Source organism: Camelus ferus, chromosome 26 (assembly GCF_009834535.1).
Source record: "Camelus ferus isolate YT-003-E chromosome 26, BCGSAC_Cfer_1.0, whole genome shotgun sequence".
NCBI classification, from domain to species: domain Eukaryota; kingdom Metazoa; phylum Chordata; class Mammalia; order Artiodactyla; family Camelidae; genus Camelus; species Camelus ferus.
Window position 1 is genome coordinate 7,839,960 of NC_045721.1, and position 16,366 is coordinate 7,856,325.

The 16,366-nt window shown below is 40.3% G+C and overlaps 1 protein-coding gene across 3 annotated transcripts in view; it reads left to right on the forward strand.

The window, feature by feature from the left end:
- Positions 1-16,366, forward strand: part of FUT10 (fucosyltransferase 10) — a 359,041-nt gene that overhangs the window by 236,034 nt on the left and 106,641 nt on the right. For all 3 annotated transcript variants that reach the window (XM_032468336.1, XM_032468337.1, XM_032468335.1), the window contains 6 exons: positions 6,172-6,238; positions 6,636-7,282; positions 10,090-10,428; positions 12,301-12,726; positions 14,382-14,476; positions 14,808-14,916. The gene's annotated coding sequence lies outside the window, so the exon portion shown is untranslated. The remainder of the gene's footprint in view (positions 1-6,171; positions 6,239-6,635; positions 7,283-10,089; positions 10,429-12,300; positions 12,727-14,381; positions 14,477-14,807; positions 14,917-16,366) is intronic.

Consider the following 16,366-nt stretch of genomic DNA (forward strand, 5'->3'; position numbering starts at 1 on the left):
GATATTAGGGAGATTGGCTTTTCAGGAGAAAGCATTTATTCTACAGGTTTTGGGAGAATTTATGAGATAATTAATATTGGCAGTCCTACACATTTGATGCAGGAAAGGCTTTACACAGCAATGGACTAGATGCCAACTGATGTGAGAGGGAGCGTCCTTTGGATTTAAAACGCTGTCTGCATTTACCCGAAGGAGATTCAAAAGAGTTCTTGTTCAGTGGGTGTCGGGGACCAGCAGCTACAGTTTTATAAATTATCAGCCATTATTTTATTTTTTTTCCTTCAGAGTGTCCCTTAGATCACCTTTCAGCATTTTTTTCCTCCTTTCTGAAGCGACGTGCCCTGTAGCCAGAAGAACCGCACGTCTTAGAATTTTGAGAACCGGTCTGATTTAAAAGATTTAAAATAGCCTTTGCTGTCAGTACACCCACCCCCACATGGTAGATTGTGTGACCAGTTCGGGATTCAGAAAGCATGGTCACCGTAGGTTCAGCCATTCCAGATGAACAGTTGCATTCCAGCAGCTCTCAGACGATTTGATCATCTGGGCTTGCTGAAGAACCCCCTCCGGCTTGGACCCCACGCAATATTGTTCCCCAGCAAAAGAAACTGAGGAGAAAAAGAGGGCATTGCTCTCTTACAATATTATGGGAATACTATTCCGTACAACTTCTAAAGTGCAGACAAAAATCGTTTTTTTTTTTAAAATTATGCAACACAAATTGTACAACAGTTAAAACACACAACCGAACAAATAAAAGGAAAACATCCCAATCCGACCAACTAGATATACTTACTGGCTCCTCTTTTCACGTTTGTCTATATAAACGCATTTTTGATATCTCTTTTCCCTTAACAAAGCATGGAGTCCTGATGTCCAGGTACGGGTTTGCCACCATATTTCTCATTTAGCAATGTGTGGTGAGCATCTTTCTATATCATTAAATGTAGATGGATGTCATCCTTTTAATCATTGCCTAGAACTCTGTGGCAAAAATGTGCAAGAAATTACGTAGAGCCCTTTGGATGTTGTTATTTTGCTGTTTTGCAATTGCGTACGATGCTAAGAAAAGGCATGACTTCCTTCATGTAAAGTATTTGGGTGCCGATGTGGGACTTGGTCCAGTCGAAGTCTGCAGATCCTGCTGGAAGCTGCCAGGAATGATAGCTTGCTACGGTGCATGATAGCCCAGTCATTTTATGCCCAGACACGTCAATGACACACTAATGAATTCCACTTTAATCTTTAGTATCATTTGCCATTGGCTTCCCTTGTGTTTCTCAAGGGCTCTCTGGTGTCCAGACCCACTTTGTTGATCATCCCGTTGCCATTATTTTTCTGGCTGATGTGGCGAGCGTGGCTCTGAGGTCAGTCTCTGGTTGAGTCTGTCTGGATCACATTTTCGGGTGGTGCATCACACACCACGTCTGCTCCCTGGCTCCAACCAAGAAGACTTTAAAGAGTTTTTTTTTTTTTTTTTTTTAAAGGCTCAGAAAGGTTCTTGGATATCAAACAGCTCTTATAAAAATAACATTTTTATGACTTAAAATGTAAATGAATCAGAAACATATGGATTAAATTTCCTTTGAGATACCCAAGGGTTTAAAAACTGAAGGGAAGAGCACTTGCAAAATGAGTTAAATCAAGTTGTGCCAAAAATAAAACAGTTGAAAAATTGCCGGGGATGTTTTGCTCATCCCCTAGGTGTGCGTGGGTTCCCCATTCTTTGAGAAGTACTTAGATTTTTTAAATTTTGGTCACTCCGTGAAGTGCACTGAGGACTAGTTCAAATGGGCATTTGGCTCTCCGATTAAAGAACTGATAAGCAGAAAGTCAATATTTGATCAACTGCACTTGAAATATGCCTTCCTTCTTCAGCGTCTAGTAGGGTCCCCCTCTGGCTGCGATCCTGCCCATCCGGGGTGAAGAGAGCTCCAAGAGGACTCAGACTGTGTTGGCAAAGGTTAATAGGATCTATGAAACAAGTCCAAATTAATTCTCTTTCATTCCCTTCTCCATCAGTTGCCCCAGGATCCCCTACTCCCCTGTCTTAGGTCAGTAAGCACAGAAGCAGAGCCTTACGACTGGAGTTCTGATGTAAGTGTTTTGCTCAGAAAGTGCTCTCAGGAGACATCTGTAAGGAAGTGAAGGGAACAGATAAGTCAGGGGCAGAAGCTGAGCAAAGACGTGGTTTCAGCTGATGTCCAGCCTCAGCCTGACTCTACAGGGAGCTCTGAAGCTTGAATGGCTCCTCTGTGTTGTCCCACCTTGAGATGCCATATTGGTCAGTCATGAGCCACCGGCTGCCCCTGGAGGGAGGAGGAGGTAACCTCCCGGGGTTTGGGAGTGGGGCAGCTCCAGCCTCTCTGCTGCAGACTATCCTTGAGAGCATTTCTCCAGACAGGAGGAGAACTGCGAGGCTTAGTGGACAGCACCCAGAGCTGTTAGGGAATAGATATAATTGTACGTGAAGGGGATCTGGGTGGGGTATCAACGGTGTCCCCTACATCCCTCTTCTCAGAGCTTTGAAGACATCTTTCAATCCACTCTCCTGCTTTCCCCACATTCAATCAAATTCTTTTTCTTTTTCTTTTTATTATTTTATTACTAAAGGCAGTTTGTCTGCCCTTTATCTTCTTTGCCTGTTTCTTACTGCAGTGGTTCTAGTCTAGGCTTCATGGTCCTCATATCCAGACTACCCTCCCCGTTTCCCAGCTGAATCTCCACTTTGGAATATCCCCTAATCCAGATGATCCCAGACAGGGCTGGATTACTATTCTCCTCCAAACAGCAGTTTCAAATACTTAAGAATAACTTGTAGTTCTCAAGTATCTATGGGAGCAGTTCTCATTTTTTTTTAAAGATGTAAAATATTTTAAAATCATAATGTACTCTTTGGAACCCCATTAAATGCTAACCTAATAACCTTAAAGTAAATTTTGCTGTATCTGATTTTATGCTAAAGTGGATTATAACATGGAAAAGTAAAACTTAAGAAAACTAATTGGATAAAATAGAATCTATCATTCAAGCTAAAATTTTACTTACATAAAATAATATCTAAAGCACTTAGACCAGGGCGGGAAAAGAGTAAATGCTCAAGTAAATATTGGCTAATATTATCACTGTTGTTGCAGTAGGCTCCTTGCTGTTCTCTCTGGTTACGTTTTTGTCTTCCTCCAATAGAGATGTTTGACACAGAAGCAAGACCGTTTAAGACGGTATTGAAACCCAGATCAGATTGTTATATTACCATCTTATGTATATCTCTTCCCAGTGTATTTACAAGGAAGCCCAATCTGTACCTTCACTGGTAAACACAGCACAACCCTGCCCTGCCCCCGTCTCCAGCCTCAGCTGCAGCCACTGCCCAACACGTGCTTCCGACACGTGGGCTTCCTCAATTTCCTTATATGTCAATCTCGTTCCTACCTCAGGGTCTTTGCATCTGCTGTTTCCTCTACCTGGAAAGGTCTCCTCCTGCTGCGCCCCCATCCCTCACCCTCACTTTGCACGATTGGGCCCATATTTAGGTCTCAGTTTAAATATTTCTTTCTCAGAAAGTCTTTTCCTGACTATGTCATTCCTTCCTTCCTTCCTTCATTCATTCAACAAGTGTTTATTGAGCACCTCCTCTGTGCCAGGCACTGTTCTAGTCCCAGAAGAAAAAATAAGGCAACAATCCCTGACCTCATAGAGCTTACCTAAAAGCAGAGAGAGAGAGTTAAAAACAAAATAAGTAAGCAAGTTATATGGGTGAGTGTGTGCGTGTGTGAGAGAATAAAGATGAGAGGGAGATGAGATGTGCTGGAGTAGAGTGACTGCTGTTTTCAACAGAGAGGTCAGAAAAAAACCTGTTTTAAAAAAGTGATCTTTGTTTGAGCAAAGACCTGAAACAGACCCAGCAGCCCGACACCACTATTTATTCTGCATTTCAGTCTTCTGTGTTTTTCCCCCTCAGAGCTACTTACTAAAATTGATAATTTTTTTCTCTCTTTTTCTTGATCTTTTTTCCCCACTAGACTGTAAATTTAACGAGGACAGAATCAGTCTGTCTTGTTTACTATTATAGTCCCAGCCTTTAACACTCTACCTGATGCACAAAAAGTATTCAGTATATATATTTATTCAGTTAATAGGTGAAGTTATTACTGAACCAAGTATTAGAAATCAGAATTACTCTTGAATGCAACCTGTCGTGCTGGAATGAAGCGAAATGCCGTGTGTGAAATGACAGAGGCTAAGAAGGGCATAGGGAATGGAAACAACTTGAACCATCATGGTATCTTGTACCTTTAGGATAGAGATGGAGCATAAATACAAGAGAAATACCTTGGCTCCCACCTTAGCAGTGCTGTCCCTTCCATCAGACTGTAGCAGACAGGAAAAGCAGAGCCGTGGTCCACCTCCGAACCTCTGATCTCTGTATCCACCCCCAACCTCACCCTCTTTCCAAACATGAAAGAAGGAAGCAGCGCCCGCCAAGTCTCCCAGGTCTATCTCACTTTCCCCAGTGAATTCCTAAGGTACTGAGAAGACAAAGGCTGAATGTTTTTCTTAGGAAAAAAATAAAAACCAGGAAGCACTTTCAAAATTAGGAAATGTAAGAGGTAAGGTACCCTGTCTTTGTACATACTGGCCTGAGGCTGGAGAGCACCCACCACCAGAAGGCTCCTGAGAGAGTCACGCCGCGTGCGGGCAGGGGTGTGGGACGTGCCCCGTAGAGGCGGCATTTCTCGAGCCTTTTCCTAGACTGCATTGTTCTGCCCAGGTGGAGAGACTTAGGAATCAGAAAATATCCAACTAATATCCTAGTGTTATTCTAAGGAAGACCAAGAAGACAAATTAGGAAGTTCTAGGCCAAGAAGTCAAGGGAGGTACAGTGTCTTGTAAATTATTCTAATGGATGTATTCAGAGAGAATAGTTATGGATTCGCTTAGATTACCTGAGGAAAAATGACCTAGCAAATTGGATTCCAGGTGGAGTAGGAAGGTTCACAGTTTGGTCAGTGGTCTGCTAGACACTTAAGATATGTGAAATACTGTCTGATTTCATGTTCCTTTGATAACTAAGGATATTCAACGTCATGTAATGTTTGTTTACAGACCGTGTGTATTTCCCTTTCGTAAACTGTCCATATTTTTGCCCATTGACATATTAGGCAGTTTAGAGTGTTTGTTATTTATTTGGATGCACGTTTTGTAATTTTTGCTTATCTTTTAATTTGGTGTATTTTTTAATACATAGCAGTTTGACACTGTACCAATTTATGATATAAATTTTAGGGGATTGTGATTTATCTTGTACAAAGTCTGCACATTAATTAGAATAAAAATAATCCTTAGCAAATTTAGTCTTTTATCTAGACGTGTGCTATGTAGCTACACTTCTCTCTCTTTTTTTTTTGAAATAAACTTTTTTATTTTGAGATATTTATCGATGCACATTGAGTTGTAGGAATGATACAGAGAGATCACGGGCACCATTTACCCAGTTTTTGCTGATGGTAACATCTTGCAAAACTTGTAAAACTATAGTACAGTATCACAAGCAGAGTATCCACATTGTTACTGTCAAGGTGCAGAGTATTTCCATCACCACAAAGATTCCTCTGGTGGCCCTTTTGCATCCACAACCCCTCTCTCCCGCTCATCCCCCTGCCCTCATCCTCCCAAACCACCAACCTGTTGTTCATTTCTGCACTTTTGTCATTTCAAGAAGGTTATATCCATGGAATTACATAGTATGGAACCTTCTGGAATTGGCTTTTTTCGTGCAGCATAATTTTCTAAAGATTTATTCAAATTATTCTGTGCATGAATGGCTTTTCCTTTTTCAGGTTTCTAGGTAGACAGGCATGCATTTTCCTCTCTTACCTGTGTGACGTTAGGTCCCTTTCTTGCCTTGCTGTGCTGGGTAGTTCCCAGCACTGTGCTGGGTTAGAGTGGTGGGGGCTGATCCTGCATTTTTTCCTGAGCTCAGGAGGAAAGCATCGATTCCACCATTAAGGACGATGTTAGGTAGAAGTGTTTCGTAGGTGTTCTTTATCCACTTGAGGAAGTTTGCCTCTATTCCTGTGTTTCTGAGTTTTTGTCATGAGCAAGTGTTGAATTTTGTCGAGTGATGAAGGTGATTATGTGACATTTCTTCTTTACCTGTTGATATTGCAGATTACCTTGATTCGTTTCTGAATATTGAACCAGTCTTGCATCCTGGGATAAGTCTCACTGAGACATGGTATGTATTTCTTACATATTGCTGGATTCTACATGCAAATGTGTCATTGAAGATTTGTTTGTGTATATATTCATGAGAGATACTGGACTCTAGTTTGCTCTTTGTATACTGTTATTTATCCCAAGTGTTTTTGTAATCTTTAAGTTTTTTTCCTGTTTAATATATAGAGTTTTACATCTTACCAATTTATAATATAAATTTTGGTAGCAGGGTAATACTAGCTTCATAAAATGAATTGGAAAGTATTCTTTTCTCTATTTTTTTCATTATATAATGGCAAAACTATACAATCTCTTTGAAAAAAGGGAAAAGTTCAGGTTCCCATTCAACCCTGTTGCACCTAAGTTGGGGGGCGGTAGGGTCCTTGTTACTGCTGAGCAGTGTCTACTCTTTGCAGTGTCTCCACTGACACCGTGGCGGGGGCGGTCTCATTGCTGAAGGATGATGGGAAAAGTCCTGACTCTCCAACTAATCTACAACGGAGGCAAGACTATACAGTGGGGGAAAGACAGTGTCTCAAATAAGTGGTGCTGGGAAAACAGGGCAGCTACGTGTGAAAGAAGGAAATTAGAACACTTTCTCATACCATATGCAATAACAAACTCAAAGTGGATTCAAGACCTAAATGTAAGACCTGAAACCATAAAACCATTTCCTAGAAGAAAACACAGGCAATACACCTTTGACATAGGCTTCAGCAATATCTCTTTGGGTCTCTCTCCTCAGGTAAGAGAAACAAAACCAAAAATAAACAAATGAGACCTAATCAAACTGAAATCCTTTTGCACAGCAAAGGAAACCATCAACCAAACAAAAAGGCAACCTACTGAATGGGAGAAGGTATTTGCAAATGATGTATCTGATAAGGGGTTAATATCCAAAATATGCAACAAAAATCTTATACAATTCAACATGTGTGATCTCCGGAGGGTGGCTTCTTTCCAAAGAGGACAGTGTGGAATGGAAGAGGTGGAAAGCAACTTTGCAGGAGAGAAACCAGGCGAAGCTGCCTCAGCCAGGGGACCAAGGTCGACATCAGCAGTGGTAAGTCATGTGTTCATCTGTGCCCTTGAGACGAGGTGACGAGAATAGCACTTAACCTCTGTGCTCTTCTTCCCCAGACACTTAGCTCCAGTCCCCATTATAAGACAAACCTCAGGCAAATCTCAATAGAAGAAAATTCTACAAAATACCTGATTAGTACTCCTCAAAACTCTCAGGATCATCAAACACAAGACAAGTATGAGAAATTGTCACAGCCAAGAGGGGTCTAAGGAGACATGACAGTGAAATGTACTGTAGCATCTTGGATGAGATCCTGGAGCAGAAAAGGATGTAAGGGGGAAACTGAGGAAGTATGAATGAAGTATGGAATTTAGTTAATAGTAATGAATCCGTATTAGTTCATTAACTGGAACTAACAATGTACCATACTAAAGAATAGAGAAATAATACTAAATAATAAAGAAAACTGGCTGTGGCCGATATGGGAATTCTCGGCATCATCTTTGCAATTTTTTTTTTTTTTTTTGGTAAAGCTAAATCTATTCTGGACCAAAAAGTTCACTTTAAAAAATGCCTGCAGGATAAATGAGTGAATGGAAGGAACAATAAAGAATAGGAAACAAGGATAGAGATTTTTTTTTAAAAATTGTGTAATGGAGGAAACTTTGTGGAAAATTATATATTTAGTTAGCTTAAAAATACAAACTCGAATCATTTATTCTTTTCTTTTGCCTTGTAAAAGTAGATGCAAATAGAAGACAAAAAAAACTTTGGACACCGTATAACTAAGCCAGCATGTGGCCAATAACATTGATTTCAGTTAATAGCTTATAATCACAATAATCAGGCCAGGGCCAGTGAGCCAAGCCATTGGAACTACTTTTCCAATAGACTAATTGCTTTAATTCAGACCAGGGAACTATTTGGTGGGGAGGTGTGTGGTGAGAGCAGTACACAGACCCACTGAAATTATTAATTAGTTTACCCAGCTTTGGCCAAAAGGCACAGAAAAAACTGGCTCCTATGAGAGAAACAAAGCGATAAAGTGTATGAACGATTTTTCACGATTGTGCTGATTGCATTGCCGGACGACATATTTTGGATTCTTTTTGCCATAGAGTCATTATAAAGCAATGTGTGTGTCATCTGACTGTGAATTGCTTTTCATAATGGAGATCAATGATAATCAGCTTTTTGCATTTGCAAACATTTCCCGTCAATCTGATGCTGATACGCTATTTTGAATTGTTTCTTTTTTTAATCAGCAAGGGCATTTTTATGTGCTTAATGAGTTATTTTCTGCCAGTTGAAATAAAAGTATGTTTTCCTTCCTAACATATATTTATTATCAAAATTTAAAAATATGTTGAAAAAGAAAAAGAAGAAAGCGAACCCTAATCCCATCATGTTAACTTTTAAAATGTATGTCCCATGAGGCTTATTTATTTCTAATTTTTGAACTACAACTTTGACAATAGGCATATTCAGTTTGTGTCTTACTTAACAGTTTAGCGTAAGCATTTTCTCATGCTATTTAACATTTTTAATACTCACTGTTTTGAGTACTGTAAAATATTAACTCAGTTGTGACAACATGATTAAGTAATTTGTTAACCCACTGGGTATTTAGGAGGTTTTCCCCAATGATATTTTATTCACCCATATATGTTCCAAGTCCAGAAGAAAAGTCCAAACTGCCTGATTTTTTTTGTGTCTCCGTGCTGTGACTATAGTGGTCCTATTTTTGAAACTCCCAAAAGAAACAACTGGGGTCCAAATAGCAAGTAAAATATTAAGGTAGTTTTTAAATTGTCACATTCATTTCAAGTTGCATTCATCTCATTTAGCATCCCAGAGATGAAGCATATACCCAGTTAGCTGTGTCACAAAGTAGCAAACATACTGCGTCCTGGACATCACAAGGCAGTGGCCTCTAAGACGAGACCTCAGACTTCAGCTTCGTTTTCTCACAGGGTATCGGGCTCTCTGGGAGAATGGTTGTCTGAGCAGCCTCTAAGCCGTGCTCATGTTGAACTTCCAAAACCGAGTCCATGACTCTAACGGCTGGGATGAGAGCACGCATAGCAACAGACTCCAAGTCAGGATGGCCAGTTGGTTCCCCAGCAAGCCAACAGACAGGCTTCTCAAAGTTGTAGTTACTTCTGGTGGAAGTCTTATATTACTAAAGATTCGTCTTTCATTGGAAGACAATGGATTTTTTCCTTAATTTCCCAGCCCTTAATTTCCACTCTGTTGCCAAGCAATAAGACAGGGGTGTTTCCACACACTCCCACTATATCTCTGTGCTCTTAGGTGCACATCTGTAACTCTCGACGTCCCATCAAACATTATGTCACACTGGGCTTGGCTGTAATAGCCATTTCTCAGGCCACCAAACGTATGTCTAATGCATTGAATTTAAAAAGTGTATTGCTGGTATGAAACACAGGGTGATCGACCTCAACAATCAAAATGACCACATACTTATTTCTCAAACTCACTAGTCAAAGAACACTTTGAAAAGACGGTTTTACTAGCATTGTCGTCGCCAACCGATACATATTTAAATAGGACTTGGGAGTCTTTGGGGGCAGCCATCAGGATGGTTCTTCCAGAAATGTCTCTGTTCCTCACCTGGCTGAGCCCAAATCCATTGTTTGCAGTGATTGTTGGTTGGTTTTTATATAATCTCAGTTAGTGATGAGAACACTTTAAATGCTTACAATGTCATCTATGGCAGCATGAAGATGGCTTTTGACCTAAAATCGCTAAGCTTTCTTTTGAACTAAAAACAATTCTCCTAAATGGATGCCTAATTCATGGATATCTCATTCATTCATTCACAGAACCCTTATTGAAAACCTGGGCTATACCAGGCACTGTTCCGAGTGCTGCGAACAAAGCAGACGGAATCCCTGGAGTGTTCTTCTCCTCAGCCCAGAATTGATGCACTGCTGCCTTCTGAGATGAAGCTGGAAATACCTGGAAGATCACTATTGCTGGAGAAGGAACCTTGGCCAGACACTGGAAACTCCTTATGTTCCCCTCCGGGTTTCACCTCCACTTACGAAGAGTGAGCAGTTACTGAGGTAACAGAGGATGCGTCAAGAGCTTCTGAAAGGAGAGAGAGAACCCAGGGGACAGTCTGCTGAGGCAGCGTCCAGTGAGCAATTTCTCCACTTCAGGTATGTTGGGAGCAGGGGAGCTGGTGGGCCAGAGGGAGCAAGGAAATTATTTTTCAAAAACAAAACAAAACAAAACAAAAACCCTAAAACCCAAAAAACAAAAAACCCCCACTAATCTGTAAGAAAGTGAAAAACAGAGCTTAATTTTCACTAAGAATTGGATGCAAACCAGAGTTTTAAATCAGAACAAGAGCCAATAATGCCAGAGTAGTAACAGAAGTCAGAAAGCTGGGTTTTACGGCTGATTTAGAACTATGAAGGGGCTCAGGATCTGGGGATTTTTTTGGGGGGGGGGGAGTGTATGAGAATAAAGAGTAGCTTAAAAAGAGTGACTGAGGCAGACTTACGGAAAGCTGAGGATCCGATACTGTCAAGCGGGAGCTTTTCATCCAGCAAGCACACTCACGGAATGTACAGGGTCCTTCCTGTGCTTCACAGCACACTTGGGGGCTTAGAAAGACACTAGGGCCACAGCTTTGGAGTGATTCCGTACCTTGTCTGCATGGGAAGAGGACAGCCATTAGGGAGCCTGCCAGACATGGTATGGGATTCAAGGGAGAGCCTAGAAGAAAGACAAATAGATTGAATTTGTCCAAGGAAGACAAATAAGAAGGAAAAAAAATGAAGTAAGGTAAAGGATGGAGACAATATATTAACTTGTACTCCTTGAGAACTTAGTCTCTCCTCACATCCTTGAAGATATTACTTGCACAATTTAACGCAGTTGTGTTGGAAGAAGACAAAGAAGAGGACAGGTTATGAAAAGGGTCTTGGGAGAAGTTAGGAAAATATGGAACTTCATCTATTCTCCTGTCATTAAATGCCAGCTTCAGCGAGATGAATTGTGAACTTGGCTAAATGAAAGGAAATGAATTAAAGGGTGGTTTGCTACTTGGTTGCAAGGTTGCCTGTGAATTTTTGCCAAACTGTACGCACGAATTCCCAACATAAGGCTCCTCTACCAAATCACTGAAAGAATCTACGAAATTGAGCTCACTGAACATGGTTTGTCTTTCTCCCTCTATTCTTTATGTTTTAACACATCAAGAACAGTTTTTATTATACGCTAAGGTTTTTTTTACCCTTTTAGTTGAAGGTAGCTCCAATCATTTTCCCTTAAAATTTGAAGTAAGAAAATTTCAAGGCATAAATAAATAATTTCTTCTGAGTTATTTCAACTGATGATCTAAATATACATCCTGAACATGGCAAAGAGTATTTGGGGAAGATCTATGCCTGTAAAATATTGAAGTGTAAACAGAAATTTCTCTGGTTTCCCCCAGTAGGGCGCGGCTTTGGGATGGTGATCTCAAGAGAAAGATAGTAATTGTTTTCTGGTTCACCAGTATCACGTAGACCCAAATATTAGCTGGGCATAAAGAGTGTGGTAGTCACTAGATCTTAAATGAGTCTTTTTCTGGATCCTTAAGGCCTCACTGTGACCTAAATTACACACAGACGTACACACGTACAATTGCCAGTGACATCAGTTGAAACTTCCTGTGAGCAACTGGGAAAGGGTCTTGGCCCAGAATTCCAAGAAACCCAACCTGAGGTTTTAAACCATAGTCCTTCCCCGTGCTTTGCAACTGATTCAGTTTCCAACGAAATTATCATTGTCCCTGGTTCCAATAGCAAACGAAGGGGAGAATTGGATTAGAAAGGAGAAACATTTTGTTGAAAAAAAAAACAAGACATTACTCTGTGAGAACATTTCAGAAGGGCCCAAAAGAGACAGAATTCTGAGATGCTATTCCCAAGATCTGTCAGGCTACCTGGAAACAGATGTTTCATGTAACTAGGGTAGTGACCAAAAGTGAGCGGGGTGGGGAAACGAGGTGAAAAAACACTAACACCTCCTCTTTCTTTCAGTCTTATTATTTTTTCCTCCCCCTGAAACCAAAGCTTGATTTGCTATTTGGCTCAAAGAGCAGAAGAGGACAGAGGAAGTCACAGTGCGTTTCCACTTCTTGTCCAGTTTCCAGTCCCATGTCAGGAGAGCTAAACCTTGGACGGCCCGGCAGTGTCCCTAGGGAGGTCTGCTTGGCGGAGAAAGGGAAGGAGCTTGCGTTGGAGGACAGCCGTCTGCAGCGCTCAGCCCACAAGCTGTCTGTCCCCTCTGACCCCTGTCAGTACTACAGCGGGGAGAGCAAGATACAGAATACTACCTTTCTCATCAAAAAGACAAGAGTTTTGTGTCCAGCAGGCACCAGCCAGTGCCTCCTTGGCCAATAGCCAATCTGGCTACAGGAATTTGTCTGCAACAAAACAAATCAAAGCTGCCCTGTGACTCGAACGGTAGGTGGTCTGAGACCACATACACAGTGGCCTCTCCAGGGCTGACAAACGTCACAATTAGCTGATTATTGGGCCAGTTATATGGCAATATTTTTCTAAAGATAACATGGCTTAGCGTCACCATCACTGACATCCCACAATGCTTGTCTCTACTAGACTGGATTGCAGTATAATGTGAAATCATTGAATTGTCAACATTTTTCTACTTTTTGAAAATAGGGTTCTGAATCCCAGAGAGCTGAAGGGAATTGCCTGCGGTTTAGTCAGCTGTTCTTAAAAGTAGCCAAGAATTCACATCTCCTGGCTCTTCCAGGCTTAGTGATTCCCCTTAGGTGGACACAGGGCTTGCACTGGGTTGCGCACAAGTTGGCACGCAGTCCAGAAAAGTTTTGAACAGATTGTCCCGGGCCAGTTATGTCCTCGAGAATCCACTGTCTTTTGCTCCCAAGTAAAAGATGCGTGTGAGAGGAGTTAACTTCCTCAAGGTTCTAGAGAAATCAATGGATATACCAAGGCCTGCCACTATGTTCCAAACAGATTTGTCTAAAGGCTCCATTTCCTACTGAGCTAGTCTGGATGTCTTATCTGGAGGAGCACCTAAGAAAACTCACCATTCTGGAGAATTCTGGAGGATTCTGGGGCTTGCAGAAAATATCCACCGTGGTGTGGAAACTCTGGTTTCTCTGAACTCCCACAGAACTTCCTGGAGTTCTGAGCCTTGTTGTAAAATAGCACCAGGCAAAGAGAAAAGTGTAGAAAAGTCTCTTTTCTTTAAAGGGCCAAGTAATAGAAGAAATAAAATAAGGGAAAGAAGCTATAGAGTTTTGAAAATGAAATATTAAATCCCGATGCAATGGAAATATTCAGAGCAAAGGACACATAGAATGTAGTTTAAATGGGACCTGGGGTAGGAAATGAGTAAGGCTAAATAAAAAATTAACTAAATCCACATGAATGAGATAGCATCACTTAGTGGTTACAACTGCAGATTCTGAAGTCAGACTGACCTGACTTTCGGTCTCAGTTTGGTCATTCATTAGATATGTAGCTTTAGGAATATTACTCAAGACCCTTTCTCCCAAATTTTTCATTTGTTAAAGGGATTAACAAACCTATCTCAGAGATGTTCATGAGCCTTTACACTGACATGAAGTGTGTACAAACCAAGTATGAAGTCTGGCACAGATTAAGTGCTCAATAAATGTCGGTTAAAGTTATCTTGAGATAAAGTAATCTGGAGTCTATGAATAAATATATATTATAAATGAAGTGAGTCTATATATATAAATAAAGTGAATCTGAAGGAAAATGAAGAGAAAGGGCAATTTACTTGGTGGACAGTAGCAGGAAGCAATTTAGATATAAGAAATATGGAAAAATGCCAAAAAGTATGGTGGCCATATTATCTGAAAAAAACAAATTAGCACACATGTCTTGAAAGTAGGAGAGATTGTTGCTTTGGGGATTGCTATAGGAAATCCAGGAAAGGTCATCACTGCATGACAGTGTGAATTATATTTTCAAAGGAGGAAATTCTTTCACTGAAAGCTATGAGAAATTAACATCTTTTCTTGGGTTATACTTTTGAGCTACAGCCAACTGTAAGTTACTTAAACTTTCATAAATGAACTTGACTCTTCACTTTGCATTTCTAGACGCACTGATTTGGTCATCTGACTATTTGTTCACATTCCACCAGAAGTACTTAAATGGAGAAGAGATTGAAAGTCAACTAATCTTGATTTGCTAGGTGAGTGTAATGGCTACCGAAGGACAGACTAGTCACAGCAACTTCCTCATCAGCCTGATCCTAGATCCTGGTGATGTCCTTAGAGACTCTGCCTGTAACTTGGTTCTGCCCCAAGTGCATAGGCCCAATGTTATGAAATGAAGGCTTTTGGGATTATAAAGTCCCCCTTTAACCATAGTTTCCCTTTCCTCAGTTTTGCTTATCTGTGGTCAATTATGGTCTGAAAATATTAAATGGAAAATTCCAGAAATAAACAAGTCATAACTTTAAAATTGTATGCCATTCAGAGCAGTGTGATGAAGTCTCCTGACATCCAGCTCCATCTCCCTAGGGCGTGAATCATCTCTTTGTCCGGCGTATCCGGCCCGTTAGTCTCTAAGTAGCCATCTTGGTTATCAGATTGACTGTGGACTGTTGGCATCAGCAGTGCTGGCATTCAGGTAATTCATATTTTATTACCAATGTTTATTCTATTTCATAGGTCTATTTGTCTATATATATGCCAGTATCACACCATTTTGATTACTGTAGCTTTGTCATATGTTTTGATATCAAGTGTGATTCTGCCAACATTATTCTTTTTCGAAATTGTTTTGGCTATTTGCAGTCTCTTGAGATGCAATATTAGTTTCTGGGTAAATTTATTTATTTCTGCAAAAAATGCCATTGGGATTTTGATAGGAATTGAGTTGACTCCATAGATTGCTTTGGGTAGTAGGGGCACCTTTATCAATACTGAGTCTTCCAATCCATGAACATGGAATGCCTTTCCATTCATTTGTGTCTTTTAAAATTTCTCTCAGGATTGTTTTCATTGGGCGTCTTCATGCTCTTTACAGTTATTTTAAATCTGTGTCAGGCAGCTCATAGATCTGTGTTTCTTCAGAGTTAGTTTTTAGAATTTTATTTTGTTCCTTGATTGACTCAGTGTTTCCCTAGCCCTAGTCAGGCAAGACAGAAACTAGGTGTCTGGGAAGCCCCCAGAGAAGACAGAATGTTAGACTGACAGCCTAACATTCTCAATCCTGAGACTGAAGCCCTGATAGAGAAGGTTTCCTCCCGCTTGCTCCAGGCAATGCTGCATAAAGGGGAGGGGAATGAATAGCCATGCCAGATGCCACCAAGTTTCCCCTTTGTGCTGGAATCCATTCTTGGTTTACAATAGCCTGCATGCTGTAGCTTCTCAATGGTCTCCAGAACTCTCATAGAGGTATTATGGTTCATATGTTGTTGTTAACTTTGTAACTTTCTCTGTGGGGGAAGGAGGGCCTGAAGCTTACTAGTCCTCTACATTACTAGTGTCCCTCGATTAATTAATTTTTGACCGAGTGGGAAGGCAATTTAATGGAGAAAGGGTAGTCTTTTGAACATATGATGCAACAATAATTAATCACCCATAAGGAAAAAAGAAAAAGAAAAGAGAAACTTTGATCCTTACTTTGCACCATATTTAAGGTTAATTCAAAACAATCGTAGACCGAAATGTGAAATTGAGAGACTATAAATGCAATTAACTTGTGTATGCTACTTCTTGATAATACCATTTATATGGAAATTTAAAGGTCTTAGAATAGCCAAATCTTGAAAAAGTGAAACAGTGTTTGAATACTCACATTACCTTATTTTGTGATTAATATAAGGGGACTATAAATGAGATAGTGTGGTCCTGGTTTAAGGACAGATAAATAGACCAAAGGGACCTAAAGGAAAGCCCAGTAATAGCTTCACACTATTTGTCAATTTTTTGACAAAGGTTTTATTGTTATTTAGTGTGGAAAGAAAAATCTTATCATCAATCTTATTGTTCCAACTGGATATCTTTATGGAAAAAAAAAAAAACATTGAACCTTGACCTATATTTCACAGCGTACAGAAATCTCAACTGAAGAT